A 17,835-nucleotide genomic window follows, 5' to 3' on the forward strand; every position below is an offset into this window, starting at 1 on the left:
GGTAAACTTTGTGATTGTATAAGGCATTTGTAAATATGAAGAAAGTGATCCCACCTTCCTCTCCCTCCTTCTCCCCTCATCCCTTTTCAGTTCATGATTTTGTTCTTACCATTTATTAGAATGGGTCTGATGATCAACTCTCCTATGGCTCTACTCAAAATTCATGTGAATTCGTTGAAGAAAAACAAAACAAAACCAAAAAACCTCCCTTCCGTGTCACCTACTTTTCCTAGATGTATTGGAGAATACAAGTTCCTTTGGGACAGGACCTACTTCATTTCTGTATTTCTGTCCCCAGCATCTATCACAGTACCTAATACTTAGAACATTACATGTTTACTTATTCGTCCATCCATCCATCCATTCATTTATCAGTGACATTTTTCAGAATTCATTGTCATTTGAAGTTACTCAAAAGTGGGAAGCTTATATTTTTGCTCCTCCATAAAATCCTTACTTAACTAAGCAGTTGGATTAAAAGCATTAGTGTTTGAGCAAGAGCACCAAATTCCCTCTTAATAGATATTTTGAACTTGGTATCAATCAAGAAATAGCACAATATGATAGAAATAGTACTGGAATGTGCATCAGGAATCTTGTGTGCTAACACTGAGTTGTTTAGTCACTAAATCATTTATGTGAGCTTTGGAAAGTCTTCACCTTTTTGTGCCTGAGTTTCCTAAAAAATAAGGATGTTGAACTGGATAAATTCTTTTTTTTTTTAATTTTATTTTATTTAATAATAACTTTGTATTGACAGAATCCATGCCAGGATAATTTTACACGACATTATCCCTTGCAATCACTTATGTTTCGTTTTTTTTCCCCTCCCTCCCTCCTCCCCCCCCCCAGGATGGCAAGCAGTCCTATATATGTTAAATATGTTGCAGTATATCCTAGATACAATACATATTTGCAGAACCGAACAGTTCTCTTGTTGCACAGGGAGAATTGGATTCAGAAGGTAAAAATAACTCGGGAAGAAAATCAAAAATGCAAATAGTTCACATTCATTTCCCAGTATTCCTTCTTTGGGTGTAGCTGTTTCTGTCCATCATTTCTCCAATGAAACTCAGTTAAGTCTCTTTGTCAGAGAAATCCACTTCCATCAGAATACATCCTCATACAATATCGTTGTCGAAGTGTATAATGATCTCCTGGTTCTGCTCATCTCACTTAGCATCAGTCCATGTAGGTCTCTCCAAGCCTCTCTGTATTCATCCTGCTGGTCATTCCTTACAGAGCAATAATATTCCATAACATTCATATACCACAATTTACCCAGCCATTCTCCAATTGATGGGCATCCATTCATTTTCCGAACTGGATAAATTCTAAAAGAGTTTCCAACTATAGTAGTATAAACATTTTTTGTGAGTTATTTGGACCCATAGATGAAGACCAGAAATTTTTGTTATTTCATTTTATTTCATTGACACCAAAGAAATTAAAAGAATACAGACACACATACATATTCATTTGCATGAGCATATGCACACTTGGAATTACATGCTATAAGAGTAAATATTTTCCCTAATTTGGCTCGTGTTCCCAATGAGTTCAGCAAAGGAAAAGGCTTTATCCTCTAATGATTTATTTCATAATTAACAAAGTACAAGGAGTTTATTTTATTTTTTATATTGTTTATAGGTTCTTAATAAATATTTGTTGAATTAAGTTGAGTTTTGCTTGGTACAGAATATAAAATTTTATGTCATAATTACCCATCTGCACCCCTTAGTCATTTTTGCTTACCAAAGGGCAGATACCAACCTAATTTTGAAATTTCATCTTCAATGGGATTTCAGTACTTCAAGGATCCATGATTGTACCAGTTTTGGCATTGTCAACCTAGATCACAATGTTTAGATACATTAGTAGTATGTATTTGATGTTATAGTTTTGTTCCCACTATGGCTAACTTTTTAGTGATTTTTTTTCTGCATTTGGTCAAACTGACATTTGGGAAATTAACTACAGTCCATTGTCAAACATGCTTAAAACTCTTTGGGTCTCAAAGGATATGAACAGACAATTTTCAGATGATGAAATTCATTTATGTGAAAAAATGCTCTAAATCACTACTGATTAGAGAAATGCAAATCAAGACAACTCTGAGGTACCACTCACACTCTCAGAATGGCTGAAATTACAGGAAAAGATAATGATAAATGTTGAACAGGATGTGGGAAAATTGAGACCCTAATTGGTGGAGTTGTGAGATGATCCAATCATTCTGGAGAGCAATCTGGAACTATGCCCAAAGGACTATAAAACTGCATACCTTTTGACCTCTCAGTGCCATTATTGGGTCTGTATCCAAAATAAATCATAAAAGAGAGGAAAGGACCCACAGAGCAAAAATATTTGTAGCAGCTCTTTTTGTAATAGCAAAGAATTAGAAAAGGAATGGTTGTCCATTAATTGAGGAATGGCTGAACAAGGTGTGGTACATGAAAGTAATGGAATATTATTGTTTAAAAAATAATGAACAACCTGATTATAGAAAGCCCTGGAAAGATTTACATAAATTGATGCTGAGTGAAACAAGTAGAACCAGGAATATATTATTCACAATAACAGCAAGAATGTACAATGATCAAATATGAAAGTCTTGGTTCTTCTGTAGTTTAGTGATCCAAAATAATCCAAATAGACTTTGGACAGAAAATGCCATCAGCATTCAGAAAAAGTACTATGGAGACTGAATGTAAATTAACATTCACTTCTTTTTTCTGTTTTTTTTTAAAATCTCTCCCAAAGTTTTTCCCTTTTGTTCTAATTTTTCTCTCCCAACATGATTTATAAAGTAACGTATATTAAAAAGAAATAAACGGAAAGGGGGGGGGGACTTTATGTCAACAGAACTGCTTTCACTCTTCTTACAAAGATTTTGAGAGCTCAAGTTCTAGCCCATGGTGGATGATCAATGTAAGAGATTAGTTGAGAGGTTCTGAAATAAACATTCAATATTCTAGTTAATTTTACTATTTTGAAATTTAATTCCAATTTTGAAAAACAAGGGACTTTTCATTCAGAAATGTTTTTAGGACAAATGTTTATGGGAAGCCATAAATCTTGGCATGCTTGTGCAAGATGATAATTATTTGTGAAATCTTTTCTCTCTGGCTCCAATAAAATGTTTTATTTATATGCATGCATTTACATGGATGTGAACATTTACACATGCCATATGTACATACACCTGTATTTATAATATAGATATATGTGTGTATGATGCATACACATGGATGTTTTAAGTACACGACTATTCTGCCATAGGTTGGAGAAAAGTGGTTTTCAAAAGGTATGTGGTATGTGTGGAATTATAGGGGCAAGTTTTCTAGGAATTGCATGAATCTTGCAATCAAATGCATATGCATGAGTTGCCTGCTTAAATGTATGTGCTACAATTCCTTACAGCAAAAATTAATGCTGTGCTATGAAGTGAAAAAAGATCAGTTGGCAGGTGTTGTAGATAAAGCACCAGACCTATGGTCAGGAAGAGTCATCTTCCTAAATTCAAATTTAACCTCATATACTTCCTAGCTGTGTGACCCTGGTCAAACATTTTAACCCTTTTGCCTCACTTTACACATTTGTAAAATGAGATAGAGAAGGAAATGGCAAATCACTTCAATATTTTTGCCCCAAAAATACCCTAAATGGAATCACAAAGAGTTGGACATGACTGAAATGACCAAACAAAAATGAGTAAAAAAAAATAAAATTAGAACCAATTATGTGGAATTAGTAAAGCTCTCAGTCTGTTTAATTTATTCTAAATCTCTCATTTCCAGATGAGGAAATTGAGGCCATGGGAAGTTAAGTAACTTTCCAGAGGTCATATAGGAAATAAAAATCAGGAGGTAGGATTTGAACCTAACCCCTGTTAGCCTGTAGTCAGTATTCTTATCATTGTATTGTGCTGCCCCTAAAGTTGAGGAAATAATTATGGTGCTATGTTGTCCACAATATTTGCTCCTTGTTGGATGAGTTTAGATTGCTTAATGATTGTTATTGTTGAAGGTGGGGCTTCTACCCTGCATTCAAATTCTCTTAATCTCACTTTGCTCATTGGAAAATGAGGAAGTTAGACTCAGTGGCCTCTAGGTTCCCTTCCAGATCTAAATCTGTTTTCATTTGACTCTTGAAGTTATGATATTGGTGATACAGTATTGGAGAAGTCAGAATGAGAGTGTGAAGTACAGAGGATCACTTCTCTAATCCTGTGTAATCAGTCTGAAGACTTTTATGTATGAACTGAGATCTTCCTAAGGATTCTCTTCTGTCAGGAAAAACACACACATACCCACACATTTTTTTTTTTAACAGAATGTCTTTCTAAGAATAGTTCATTAGAAAATCAGGGAGATTTTTATCTTTGTTATTTTATAATGTATTTAAAATAATTTTGTGACTTTGTAGTTTTGTTTCATTATTTCTCAGAAGAGGGTTGATTTCTGTTATTTTATTGACTTCAGTAATTATTTTGTAAATTTTTGGAACTGCCTCTGTGGTTTCCTGTATTATTTTGTTTTATTTTATTTAACTATTTTAAAATTAATAAAATTTTTTTTTATTTCCCTTCCTCCCCCCAAAAAAACATTTATATAGTCTTTAAAGTTCATAAAGCACTTTTCAAATATTTTCTCATTTAATCCTGACAGTCCTGAAAGTAGATTCACATATCCTGCTGAGATAGCTATCAACTACCTGCTAAGGTAGGTCATTTTGCCCAACGTCATATACCTAACAAGTGTCTGAGGCAGGATTTTTTTTTAATTAATTTTTTTCTAATTATCAAGTATGTTTTTCTTCTTCCACATCCCACTCTACTCCCCTAATAAAAAAAAAAAAAGCCCAAATCCTGGAACAAATCAACAGTCAAGTAAAAACAAATTTCCATATTGGCCATGTCTAAAACCACATATATCATTCTGTATATTTATTAATTACCTCTCTGCCAAGGGTAGGAAATTTTCTTCATCATTCCTCTGGAATAATGGTTGGTCATTACACTGATCAGAAATACTATTTTTCAAAGTTGTTCATTTTTATAACAATGCTATAGCATAAATTGTTCTCCTTGTTCTGCTTACTTCATGCTGGATCAATTATTTAAGTATTCCTAGATATTCTTAATTTCTTGTAGTATAAAAGCTATATTCCATTATATTAATGTCATAATTTGTTTAGCCTTTTTCTTTTCTCTAATACAGAAAAGAGCTGACAAAATTATTTTATACATATAGGATCTTTTTTCTTCTTTCTTAGAATACAGGCCTTTTTGATATCAGTGAGGATGCATAGTTAAGTAATTGTCTAAGCAAGTTCCAAATTGTTTTCCAGAGCAGCTGGAAAAATACATAGCCATCAATGTACCTATTTTCCTGAAAGTCTTACAACATTCATCATTTTTCTTTTTTGTGAACTTTGCTAGTAATACATGGAGTTTGTATCCTTTCAATGTATATTTCTCTAATTATTAGTTACAAAAATTTTTCATATACAAATATTTCATATACATATATATACATAAATATCTTGAGTATATATCCTTGAGAACTACCTGTTTGACACTTTATCAATGGTTTATTGCGAGGAATTTGAAGTGATTCCTTATGGTTAGAAATAGAGAAATGGTTCTCTATGATTCTTTGAAAAACAATGCTGATTGTTAAGGTTCATTTGAATCTATTGCAGAATTGATTATCCATCAGAAGGAAATATTTTTAATGCAAATGTGTAATTGTTACACAATATGAGATTGTTAAAAAAAATTTTGACAGAAGGAAGCATTTATAACATTCCTTTTCCTATCTTTTTATTTTTTGCATATCAGCCTATTATTTGTCTTCAAGTTAGAATCTATCCTCAGTTACTTACAAGATGTATGACCCTGGGCAAGTCAAAATCTTTGCTTAAATTTTGTTATCTATAAACTAAGGATAATAAGAGCACCCATTTCCATGAATTGTTGTGAGAATCAAAAGAAATAATATATGGAAAACATTTTGTAAACCTTAAATCACCATATAAATATATCTTAGTATTATTAATATCTTAAAACATTGCCTGAGTTACAGAGATAATGAATGTCTTGTCCATAATTGCATCTCTATTAACTTATCAGATGAGACATTTGAACTCAGATCTTCCTGAATCAAAATTGTGCAATCTATGCTCAATATCACTCCCTTAGTATTCTCCTTATTTTTTTCCCTCTTCAGGTTTGAAGAGTACTGATATTCGTCATTTAGGGAGTATGTAGAAGTGTTTTAAGTGAGTAGAAAAAGGGCCAATAGTGCCTTATAATAAAGGTGAATGAAAAGTGACTTTCTTTCTACCAAACTGAATAAATTTAGAATAATCCTGAGTAAGTTATTTCTTCATTAGTCTGAGCAAAAGTAAGTTATTCCTAGGCATAATTATAAAATACATAATTCTGCCTTAATGAAATTAAAATACAAGTTCTGAAAGTACATTCATTTTCTGTTCCTATAAAATTAGATTTTGAAAATTCCATACATTTGGATTGATTTTGAAATACCTTAATGAAATCATAGATAGGATAATTTTTTAAAGAATTGGGCCAAAAATAATGCACTATTTCAAAGTCTGATTCTTTTTTGTACAGCAAAGTAACTGTTAGGACATGTATACTTATATTGTATTTAATTTATACTTTAACATATTTAACATGTATTGGTCAACCTGCCATCAGGGGGATGGGATGGGGGGAAAGAAGGGAAAAATTGGAACAAAAGGTTTGGCAATTGTCAATGCTGCAAAATTACCCATGCATATAACATGTAAATAAAAAGCTACTAAAAATTAAAAAAAAAGAATTGGGCCAAAATATTGGATAAAAGCTAAAAATTCTTATATAAATGGAGTTCTAAAGAAGTTTTTAATGAAGTACTGGGAGGTAATATGAAATCTTGAAAGAAAACAAGAGTTCTCAATCAAAACCAAGTGGGAATACTGAGTTTCATGGGAATTTAAGTAGAAGTAGTTTTAAACATGTGCCACAGGTCAAAATGAGATTGTGATGCATGAGAATTCAATGCAGCACTTGATAAATGCCAGGAAACTCAATATCACCCCTGGCAACAGTTTACAATATGCTATATAAGGAAATTTAATATTTATAGTAGGGATTTGAACTATGATCTATGAGCCAATTGCTACCTGTAATAATTTTCAAATTCAGATAGTGGTATTTTTTGCTGTTATTATTGTATTGGATCATGAATCAGATAAGGATTTTGATCGTGGTAGTGCTGTTATTATTGTTTTCAAAGTAATACTTAAGGAACCAGTGTAATCCAGAATCAAGTCTGAATGTTTTCTAAGACTTATTCTTAAGCAGAAAGAAAACTAGAACACTGGTTTTTATTCATATTAAACCTGAACCTTAGTAGATATTTCATTTACTTTCAAATCCATGCTTTGTACTGTACTTTGTATTGCCCAATGTGGACCACTAATATTTTATTTCAATATAACCAATTATCTAGTAAATATCTACTATATAAAAAAGCATTGATAGATGCTAGAGGGGCAAACATTACCAAATATAGCAGAAGAAAACCTATTAACACTAAGCCACAAAATAGTTTTTGCTTATGTGCCTGGTTAGGAATATTGCTATGGCCATATTACCTGATTGAATATTACTCAATTTGGAGTCAGACGACTGGGTTTCAAATCTCATCTCTGACACTTCCTTTGTGAACTTGGGAAAGTCACTAAACCTCTTCCCTGAATCCCTGTTTCCTCATCTTTTAAATAAGGGATTTGGACAAGATACCCCTGAGATCAAAGCTAAAGATCAAAGAACCTGTGTGGAATTCCTCTAGTTCAGAAAGTCATCATAAAATCCTGCTAAATGAATCAACTACAAAGTGAGTATTGAGCCCATGAGACATGAAACCCAAGGAGATCCCCACCTTTCTTATTGTTTCAATGTGATCAACTTTGGCAGGTTTCTTACATCATTTCCTTTGACATCTTTAAAGCATTCTGTCCCAGTATAGTATGACTATTTCTTTCCTGATAAAAATCCCATCTTCTCCAGTGTCTGCTGTCTTTCCAGAAGTCAACAGCCTTAGTTGGTCATTATATACATGGGAAATTAAAAAGATTGAGCATTGTTCTAAACCCATATTCATGAGGCATGACAGGAAGAGTGAGATATTAATCTAGCTGAAAAAAAGCTCAACATGGTGCCCAATAACATATAACAATTAAAACTAGTGCATCTTTTAAGTCTGATACTGACTCCCAGATCCTGGAATGAATTATAGTTATCCCTTTCACCTTGCAGGGATTGAGAGCATAGTGTCCCCATGATCTAGAAAATCTACATAAAATTTTTTGGTCTTCCCTTTGGACCAGAGAAGTCTGAATTTTTCTTTTATGGAGTATTTATAATATCATAAAATTTGGGTATATTTATGATATTTAAAGATATAATAATGTTGAGATTATACAGCTCTCTACATATATTTTATGCAGCTCTGAGATTCTAAACTTTTTCTGTGTCATCTATAGCTTCCACAAAATTCCCAGAAAATGCCCATTTAATTTCTTATGCCTATATATATTTCAAAAATGTGGGGAAAATTGTGATGTAGAAGAGATAACTTCTCAATCAGCATGGTACCTAAGGTTTGGAGAATGCCTTGAGTGGTCTACCTCATCATAATTAGATTCTTTCCAAATCTGAACCTAGAAATCAGGCAGCTAAAGGACATTTGAAACTTTTAACCAAAAGCAATATAGGGGCAAGAACCATATGCTAAAAATTAGCATGCAATACATGATTTGAATGAAACATCTTTTAAAAAATGTCTTTTCTGGAGAAATGGGTCATATTGTTCCACCTATATGAGCTTATCACTGCCAAAGTGATTCTCAGCAGACTGTGTATTGGCTTGAGTATAATGAGTCTTTTGCTGATGTCCCCTTTGAAATCAGCACTACATTGCTTACTCATGTTCAGCTGATTATCCATTTGACCTCTAGGACCCTTTGCCCTCTTTTTTGAATACTGCAGTCTTAATAATGTGGGTTTGTATCAGTGTTTAGATTCCTGCCAAAAGTCAGGACAAGTAGAAAAGAAACTCTGTTAAGAGCAAGAAACTGGACCATCACAGCATGTTTCAGATTGTGATCTGATAACTAATGCCAAACAAGCAGTTTTTTAATCAAAAATACAGACTACAATGCATTGAGAAGGAGCGAAGGAAGGGAGGGAGAGAGAAGAGGAAGAAAGGAAGGAGAGAAAGAGAAAAGGAAGAAATAAGAAGGAAAGTGGCAGTTGAGCTTCACAGTTCCACAAGATTTAAGTTTCATCCTCTGCTGTACTAGTGCTGAAAACATTAAACTATATTTCCTTTTCAGGAATGGGAAAATAAGATAATGGAATTTTAGGGCTAGAAGAATTATTTCTAGTCCAATATACTTCAATAAGAGAGCATTCCAAAACGCAGAAAAGTGAAGTGATTTGGCCAGTCTTACAGTTGACTAGTAACTGGATCAAAATTAAAATAAAGGCATTCTGACTCCCAGGTGTTTGTCACACCACAAATTCATGTGTTTCACTGAAAAATAATCTATTTTATTAAAAGACAAGAGTGGTGATTCCAGGCTAACAACATAACCAGAAACAGAGTTGGAAGGATTATAGGAGGCCATCTAGTAAAAATATATCTATATAAGAATTACCTCTATAATATATCTAACAAGTGATGATTCACTCTTTTCTTAAGATGTCTAGTGAGGTAGGATCCCCTGTCATCAATTCTCCTCTAATTCAACATAAACTCCTAAAAATCACTATATATGTAAAATCACAACTTATGGGACAAAGAGTGTTAAGAAGTCAGATTTGGAATAAGTCTTAAATAAAGTATAAGAACTAGATTAAGAGATTTTAAAAAATCATATTCCAGGGGAGGGAAACAGCATATTCAAAGTAAAAAACAAATTTAACAGCCAGGGAAGGGAGGATGAAATTAAAGATAACAATTAGACTGTTAAAAGGAATCATTTAGGTGAAAACACTTTGCATCCATAAAGTGGTATATTTAAACAGTATTGAAGTATGATGCTTAGATATGTTTGGGATGTTGTTGTTTTTTTTTAATTTAATATAAAGAAGTTCATAATTATGGAAGAACAACAAATCAAAACCTTGTAGGAAAACTAGACTGAGGTACGTTGTAGATATTTGAAAGATGTGCATGTGTGTATTTTGTGTGTTTCCATATGACCTGGTTCAGTTAGATACAGGTTTCTATATTCATCTAGCATTTCTTTCTGAGGAATTACACAGAAACAAACATGAATTTTGCATTATATTCAAATTTTTCCCTAATGCATCAATTCTATTGGAACAAATTTGATTTTCTAAATAAATGTCATTACAGAACTAACCCTACCTCCTAAGGTGGGCCATTTATTTTTGAGAGTCTTCTAATCATTAGGAAGTGTTTTCTACCATCAAACCTAAATCTTTCCTATTGTTACTTGTTTTATTTTCTAGGGTCAAGCAGAATAAAGCTAATCCCTCTTCTGTGTAACAGCTCTTCCAATTAATATTTGGTAACCATTAGTAGAGCTAGATCAAAATGAATTGTCAATTATCTAAAGATTATACAAATGAAATTTTTTTAGCCATAACATAATATCTAAATGAAATAGCTAAACTTCATTTTTATCATCTTGGTTAATAATTTAGTGATGTCAGGTAGGCACCATGGACATGTATAAATGAAAACATGATGTCTATGTTCAAACAGTTTACAGTCAACTTAGGGAGCTAAAATATGTATGTATAATACAACTAGAGAAGTGTGTAATTAGATGGCAGTTTGTAAGGTCAATTTGAATTGTATAGGAATTTAAAGTCATGAAGGACAATTGAGAACAGGAATAATGTAATGAGGGGACAGGGAGCATTTGAACTGAATTTTAAATAAATTATAAGAACTTAACACCCATGGAGAAAAAACAAGACATTTCTGAGGAGGAAATTAGCATAAACATTAGAAACAAAAGTAATATAGGGAAAGAAAGAATGGAATTAAGGATACATAGCAACAACCTGACTGTTCAAAAGAAATCCTTTGTGTGAAAACTTTGTAACCATAAGTGCTACATAAATGAATTATTTTTGTTGCTGATATTGCTGTTGTTACTCTCAAAGTTGTCTCTATACCTTGATCTTAATAAGATACAGTGGAAAGGGCTCTGATACAGAATGTATTACTGTGCCCCTCTAGATTTTCCTTTCCTCATGTGTCCAATGGCCTGGGAGGTTCCTTTTGGTTCTAAGTCTGGACATGTAACATATTTGGAGAAAAAAATTAATTTTAAGAAACTATAAATTTAATCTTAGAATTATAGAATCCTAGAATATCAGCATTTATAGAAAGCTTAATATAATCATCTGGTCCAACATCCTATTCCGTGGGGACTGAGGAGAGGAATTGTACAAGAGAAATCAGGTCTCTTGATCATCCAATAATTTTTTGTCTAATGATCTTTATCTTTACTCAAAGCATGAATATAATCCATTCAAGAAATCGAATATAAATATTACACTATTCATTTCTATTTACAGAAAATGATGAATAATATGAATGACTATAATAACTGATGTATTTATTTTGAAATTGTGTATTTAATATAAAGGAATATAATATATATAATATAAAGGACCACATAAATTAATCTTTGTTCATGAAAAGTAATATAGCTTGTCAGTTCTGTATGATGTTCTTTTTAACGTGTATTTACTGAGTTTGCAACCTTTTAACAGCAGTTACAGATCAGTTTTTACTTTTTTGGGACATTTTACTCATCTGAGGAAATATTGTATTTTCTTCATGAATATTTATCAAGCATTCATGTTGATCTATCAATCCTTAGATGGATAGTTCATGGTAAGCTGCAGTATTTTTCTTGATGTCCTATTTTGGAAATGTTTTCTTATGCCATCATTATTCTTCTAGTGAGGTGGGGGGGGAAGGGCGCAACCTATGGGAAAGTAGATTGGGATTTCTTGGGAACTGGCACTATCTATCTGAGTTTATGGTTAAATATATGGTATCTCTCCTCACATCTTTTCATCCGAGCCATGGGATCATTGGACTGAAGCAGAAATATGTAAATTAATCTTATATGCATGCATTAAAAACTATAAAATGAAATTATTTGTAAGGCAGACTTATTACAAAAACTGAACCCAATAAAGCCAGATTTAATTAAAGAGGGATAGTGATATTTTTTATCCTTCTTCCCTATAAAATTTCTTACCTTAACTTGAAAAGAGCTCATCACACAATATTCACCACCACCCCCTTCCCCCCACAACACACACACACACACACACACACACACACACACACACATACACACAACTTTAGACTGATATTGCCAAAGATACAACTTAAAAATCCACCTAGCAGAAAAAAGGTTTTAAGAATTTCTTTCTCCTCTGATTCTTACTTCATATTCATCAGAAAAGAACTCTATCCTAACCTATATAAATTCCACTTCTGAAGTGAATCAGGTGTGTGTGTGTGTGTGTGTGTGTGTGTGTGTGTGTATGTGAAAATCCTTCAAAAACAAATATATAAAATGCATTTTTTTTAAAGGGAAAAGGATATTATATGAGATAAGCTCTTGCACCTGTCCCTAAAAATATGGAAAATTGCTTTGGCAAGTGGAAACATCTGGTCATTTACATCTGCATTGTACCAATTTAATACACTTACAGATATAGAGCATTTCAAAAATCTTGTTGTGTTTTTCCTAATGCCATCCCTTTCATGTTCCTTACTACTTCATTATCATATTGGTAAAATGTCTTTGGATATCTTAATGAATTTGATTGTTGCATTGTTGTCATTAGAATATCTCTAACACATTACAAAATGATTCATAATTACTTTTTTTCTTGATGAAATTTAGAAACTTATTTTGAGTTGGCAGTGCTGTCAACACTAGGACTCTGGGATTATAGGTTTATGAATGTTAATTAGGATCAATGAGACCGATGGGGGAAGGTCTGCAATGATCTCATCTGGTTAGAGCATGATGCTAATGAAGCTATAAACTTGATTGTCAGTTAGTTTTAGGTTTGAAGGCCATATGATACAATGGGAGGAAAATGTTCTTAAGATAGGAACCTATCCTGAAATTCTGTTTTTATTACTTACTTGACCTTGGAAAGACATATTCTCCCTCTATTTATTTGTATACTCAGAGAGTTGGCCTTTAAGGTTTTCCAGCTATGATTGTAGTAGTGGAATCATGAGAGGCTGGGAATCAGAATACCTGGATCCTCATACTGACTCTGCTACCATAAAAAATGATAGCTTTTGTTTCTTTTGAAATGTAAGGTTTATGAAATCTTTTCCTAATAACAAGATATGAACTGCCAGTGTTATTCCTCCCATTTCATAGGTGATTAACTGAAGCTTTGATAGGTTAAGTGCTTTACTGAAGATCATGTAGTTCATAAACAGAAGTATTGAAATTTGAACCCAAATTTTCTAAGTTTCGTGCTCTTTCCTTTATACTATACTGACTTCTTAAATATGTAACCTCAGATTGGTCACTTGGTATTTTTGGACCTCAATTTCTTCATATGTATGAAAGAATTAATATAATTCACATAGCTCCCAAATGCCCCTTTTGCACATAGAGGAATGAGATAAAAAGTTTTAGATGCATCCATTCAAATCTTCACATTCCTTACATAAGGAACCCAAAATATCTCAACAAGGGAATGTTGGGCCCAATTATTTAATAGAGATAAATGTTTAGTAACTAAGTAATTAACTGAAATATTAACTCTTACATCTGGATTGAAAAAACTATCTGTACAAGTACAATCTAGGAAAGACATAGCTAGATAGAGGTTCATTTGAATGAGTACTAAGGAGACTGAAATACTATGGGAGCCTGTTGTGGGCCCAACTCTAATACCAGCCCAGTTCTAACTTGATTTGGGGACAAAATAAGGTACTCATGAGTCATTGGACATTTAATAAAGAAGAATAACTTTGTCCAAATACAGCAAAGATACAATGGCACTGTCTTCATCTCTGACAGTCCCTTCTCTGAAAGAACCTATTATCTAATGGGAGAAGTCAATAGACAAAAGAAAGCAGAGAAGAGAGGGGAGCATTTTCCAGCACTAGAACATGATGGAGAATTCTATAGCAATGTAGCTAGGTAGGAAATTTAGAGATGGCTTATCATGGCCTCCCTATTTAAATGAAGGTTCTAAAACTGAAAATAAGTCTTTGAACCTTTATCCATAATATTAATGTTTCACCAAAAGAGAATGGAAGGAAATAAATATTTATAAAGCACCCACTATGTGTCAGGCACTGTGCTAAGAACTTTACCAAATACTGTCTCACTTTATGTTTACAACAACCCTTAAAAGTAGGTACTATTAACACTCCCATTTTACAGTTGAAGAAACTGAGTCAAATTAGTTTAAGGGAGTCACAGAGATACTTAAACACATAGCAAGGAGCTGAAGTAGAATTTGACCTCAAGTTCTCCTTCTATCTATTGCACCACCTAGTGTCTGCTGAAGATGGAACTATATATGCATAATATATGCCAGGGCCTCCCAGAACAGTTTGTTGCTTCATACTATTAGAAATAATCCATGTCCATTCTCATTGTTGGCTTCTAGAAGACACTTATTGTGCCTCCTGTTTGTGGTATGGTGGTCGAAGAGCTGAAAGAAAATTGCCTTTTGAGTATGAGGACTTGAGACCAAATCATGGGCAAGTCACTTTATTCTAGGCTTCAATTTTCTCGTCATTAATAGGGAAGGATATGTTAAAGCTACTTTCTTTTGAACCTACATTCCAGTGTTTGTTTGTTGTTGTTGTTGTTGTTGTTGTTGTTGTTTGATAGCCATTCATTTCAATGAAATAAGCATTAAACACCTAAAATGTGATTGGTATCATGCTAATTGCTGACAATACAATTTTTAAAATAGTCTTGTGTTCAAAGAACTTTCCAAATAATGGGGGAAACATAATAATATTTGGGAAAGTGGTAGAAGAAAGGTGGTTTGAGATTGGATCATCAAGAGGTACTGGTGCCAGGCTCAGAAAGAAGATGATCTATAAGAATGGGCTGAAAATCCAGGTTCTGCATTCTTTAGAGAAGAACTTTGGATAGAGTTTAGTATTCCACCCTCTAAGTCTTCAAACATAGAGTCCCTCATTGAGGAAGCTGAAGTATTTTATGTCTTCCCTAAAGCTAGACTGAAATAGAACCTGAGCCTAAATCTACTTCCTCTCTCAATCCCTAAAAAAGGAGACATGTTCTTTAAGAAGAAAAAAGTTTTTATAGCTGGAGATTTCCTAATGATGGGAGCTCTAGGTGCCGTTAGAATGTTTCCCTGCAGCCTCCCTGAGACCTTAGCACAGTGAAAATGAATGGAAGTTGGCTTAAAGTCCTATCTCTAATGTTTCTCTTTAAATGAAAAATAATCTTTAAATGTTCTTTATCTGTAGATAGATATTTATGACCCTTAGAGTTAAATACTATTATCATCCCCATTTTAGCTTAAGAAGCTGAGACAGACAGGTTAAAGGATTTACACAGATATATGTATAGCAAGTATCTGAGGTAGAATTTGACCTCAAATTTTCCTCCTATATACTGTACCACCTAGTGTCCACTAAAGATGGAACTTCTATATGCATGGCAATATGCCAGGCCCTCCCAGATTATGAGACTTTTCTTGATTTTCTAGGACTCCCAAATTATCTTGTATTTACTTTGTATATTCTATTTATATACATTTTTCTAACACTAGAATGAGGCAAGTCCCTGGAGGACAGGACCTTCTTAATTTTTACTCTGTATGTCCAGCATCTCACAGTGTCTGGGATGTCACAGAACTACAGATTTAGAGTTGGAAGGAACCTTATATGTCAAGTTAAACTCTATTGTTCTATAGATGAGGAACCTAAGGCTTGATGATACCAAATTATTTGCCCAAGGCCACACAAGTAGTAACTTATAGGTTAAACTTGAAATTCTATTCTTCTGAATGCATATCCCCTATTCTTAACATATTATGATGACCTAGCATGCACATGATGAATGTCTACTGATTAATAGATTGCCTGATTCTCTAATGTCATCCCTTTAATAGGCATCAAAACATTGTCTCCCCTTGTTATATGAATTCCTCAGGGAACACTTTTGGGTACTTTGTAGCCTGATGCAATATCCCTGCTAACATAGACACTTAGGGTAGAGAAGAAGCCGGATTGAAAGACTAGAATATAAGGCCAAAATAACATTGAAGAGCAAGAAAAAGGTAATTCCATGAAAACTTCCAAGGCAACCCTTGAGAAATGAATTTTAAAAAACAGAGGTCAAAAAGATGCCTACACATCAATAGAAATGCATTCTTAAATCTCCACAACCCAGATACACCAATTATTCATATGGCCTATGACAAAATAATTACTTATAATTACCTTAAAAGATAGAAGGAAATCAAGTAAAAATAGAGGAAATTGCCTTTGCAAAGTGGCCAGCTGACAAGTAGTAACATATTCCCACTTCAAAAGTCAGTTTTCTTTTTGTAAGAGGTGACATATTGACTAGAAGACTGTGTAAGTAACCTCATCATACTTTTACCATTTTGCTCAATAGAGAATAAATTCATGTTTTCTTCTGTTACATCCATTTTAGCAGCTTATAAAGTCATTAACTCTTAGACATCTTTTTTGTAACTAGTGACTATTATACCCTTCAAATCTACACTGAGTCTCCAATCTTATCTATGTATAGATTTTGGAGGGTGCTACACCCTTCATCATATATATGTAGTGTTGCCCATTTAATCCATTCCCACTGTAAGTATGTTTTCAGAAATAGGAACCCTTCTCCCTCTGCCCAGTGCCTTTGAGTCTGTTCTTCCTCTGTATCTCATTTGTATAAATCTTTCTTTTGAGCTACCCAATTACTGATTCAATCTTAAATATATGGAATACATTTCCATGTTTAAAAATATAAGCAATTTGTCCATGTTAAGTTCCTTTAAATTAATCTTTGATATTGACTCTCCTGTTAGATTTCTGTTGGTCAAGATTGGTTGAAAGTCCTGAAAATCTGCAAGTTCATCGAATGTTCATTTATTTCATTCAATAGTATGGATAATTTTGCTGAATATGATATTTTTGGCCATTAGGCTAGTTCTTTTGATTGCTAGTATATATGTTAACAGGACCTGTGATCTTTTATTGTGGCTGTTGATAAATCCTGTACAATTCTAATTGTAGCTCCAGAATATTTAATTTTTTTTATTGTTTCTTGCAAAATTTTCTCTTTGATCTGGAGGTTTTGAAATTTGCCAATTATACTCATTTTTGTTTGTGTTTATGTATATGTGTATGTACATACACACACACATATAAAAATATATGTTTTGTTTATGTGTGTATTGTTTCTCCATAGAATTCAAGCTCCTCAAGGACAAGGAAGAAATTCTAAAGAAGATACCGAACAAATGCTTCTCAATTTTTCATCCCCAATAAATTCCCTATGAATCTTCTCTAATGAAGCCACATAATATTTATTTTATGATGCATGGCTTGCAAAAAATTGGGAAATACCTATTTAACTTGAATAGATGAGTAAATATAGACATTTAAATGAGTTAGCTAGGCTTTAATAAGTAAATCCTAGGGAACTGACTGAGGTATACAGAGGTTAAATGATTTGCCAAGGACTATGCAACTCCAGAGTATCAGAGTAGGCATTTGA

At 33.1% G+C, this 17,835-nt stretch overlaps 1 protein-coding gene across 3 annotated transcripts in view; it reads left to right on the forward strand.

Moving 5' to 3' along the window:
- Positions 1-17,835, forward strand: part of FUT9 (fucosyltransferase 9) — a 277,570-nt gene that overhangs the window by 225,338 nt on the left and 34,397 nt on the right. For 2 of the 3 annotated variants that reach the window (XR_007953591.1, XR_007953592.1), the window contains one exon: positions 17,527-17,611. The exons of the other annotated variant lie outside the window; for it this stretch is intronic. The gene's annotated coding sequence lies outside the window, so the exon portion shown is untranslated. Of the gene's footprint in view, positions 1-17,526; positions 17,612-17,835 lie in introns of those variants that run through there. 3 annotated transcript variants of the gene reach the window in all.

This window comes from Antechinus flavipes, chromosome 4 (genome assembly GCF_016432865.1).
Source record: "Antechinus flavipes isolate AdamAnt ecotype Samford, QLD, Australia chromosome 4, AdamAnt_v2, whole genome shotgun sequence".
Classification (NCBI taxonomy): Eukaryota; Metazoa; Chordata; class Mammalia; order Dasyuromorphia; family Dasyuridae; genus Antechinus; species Antechinus flavipes.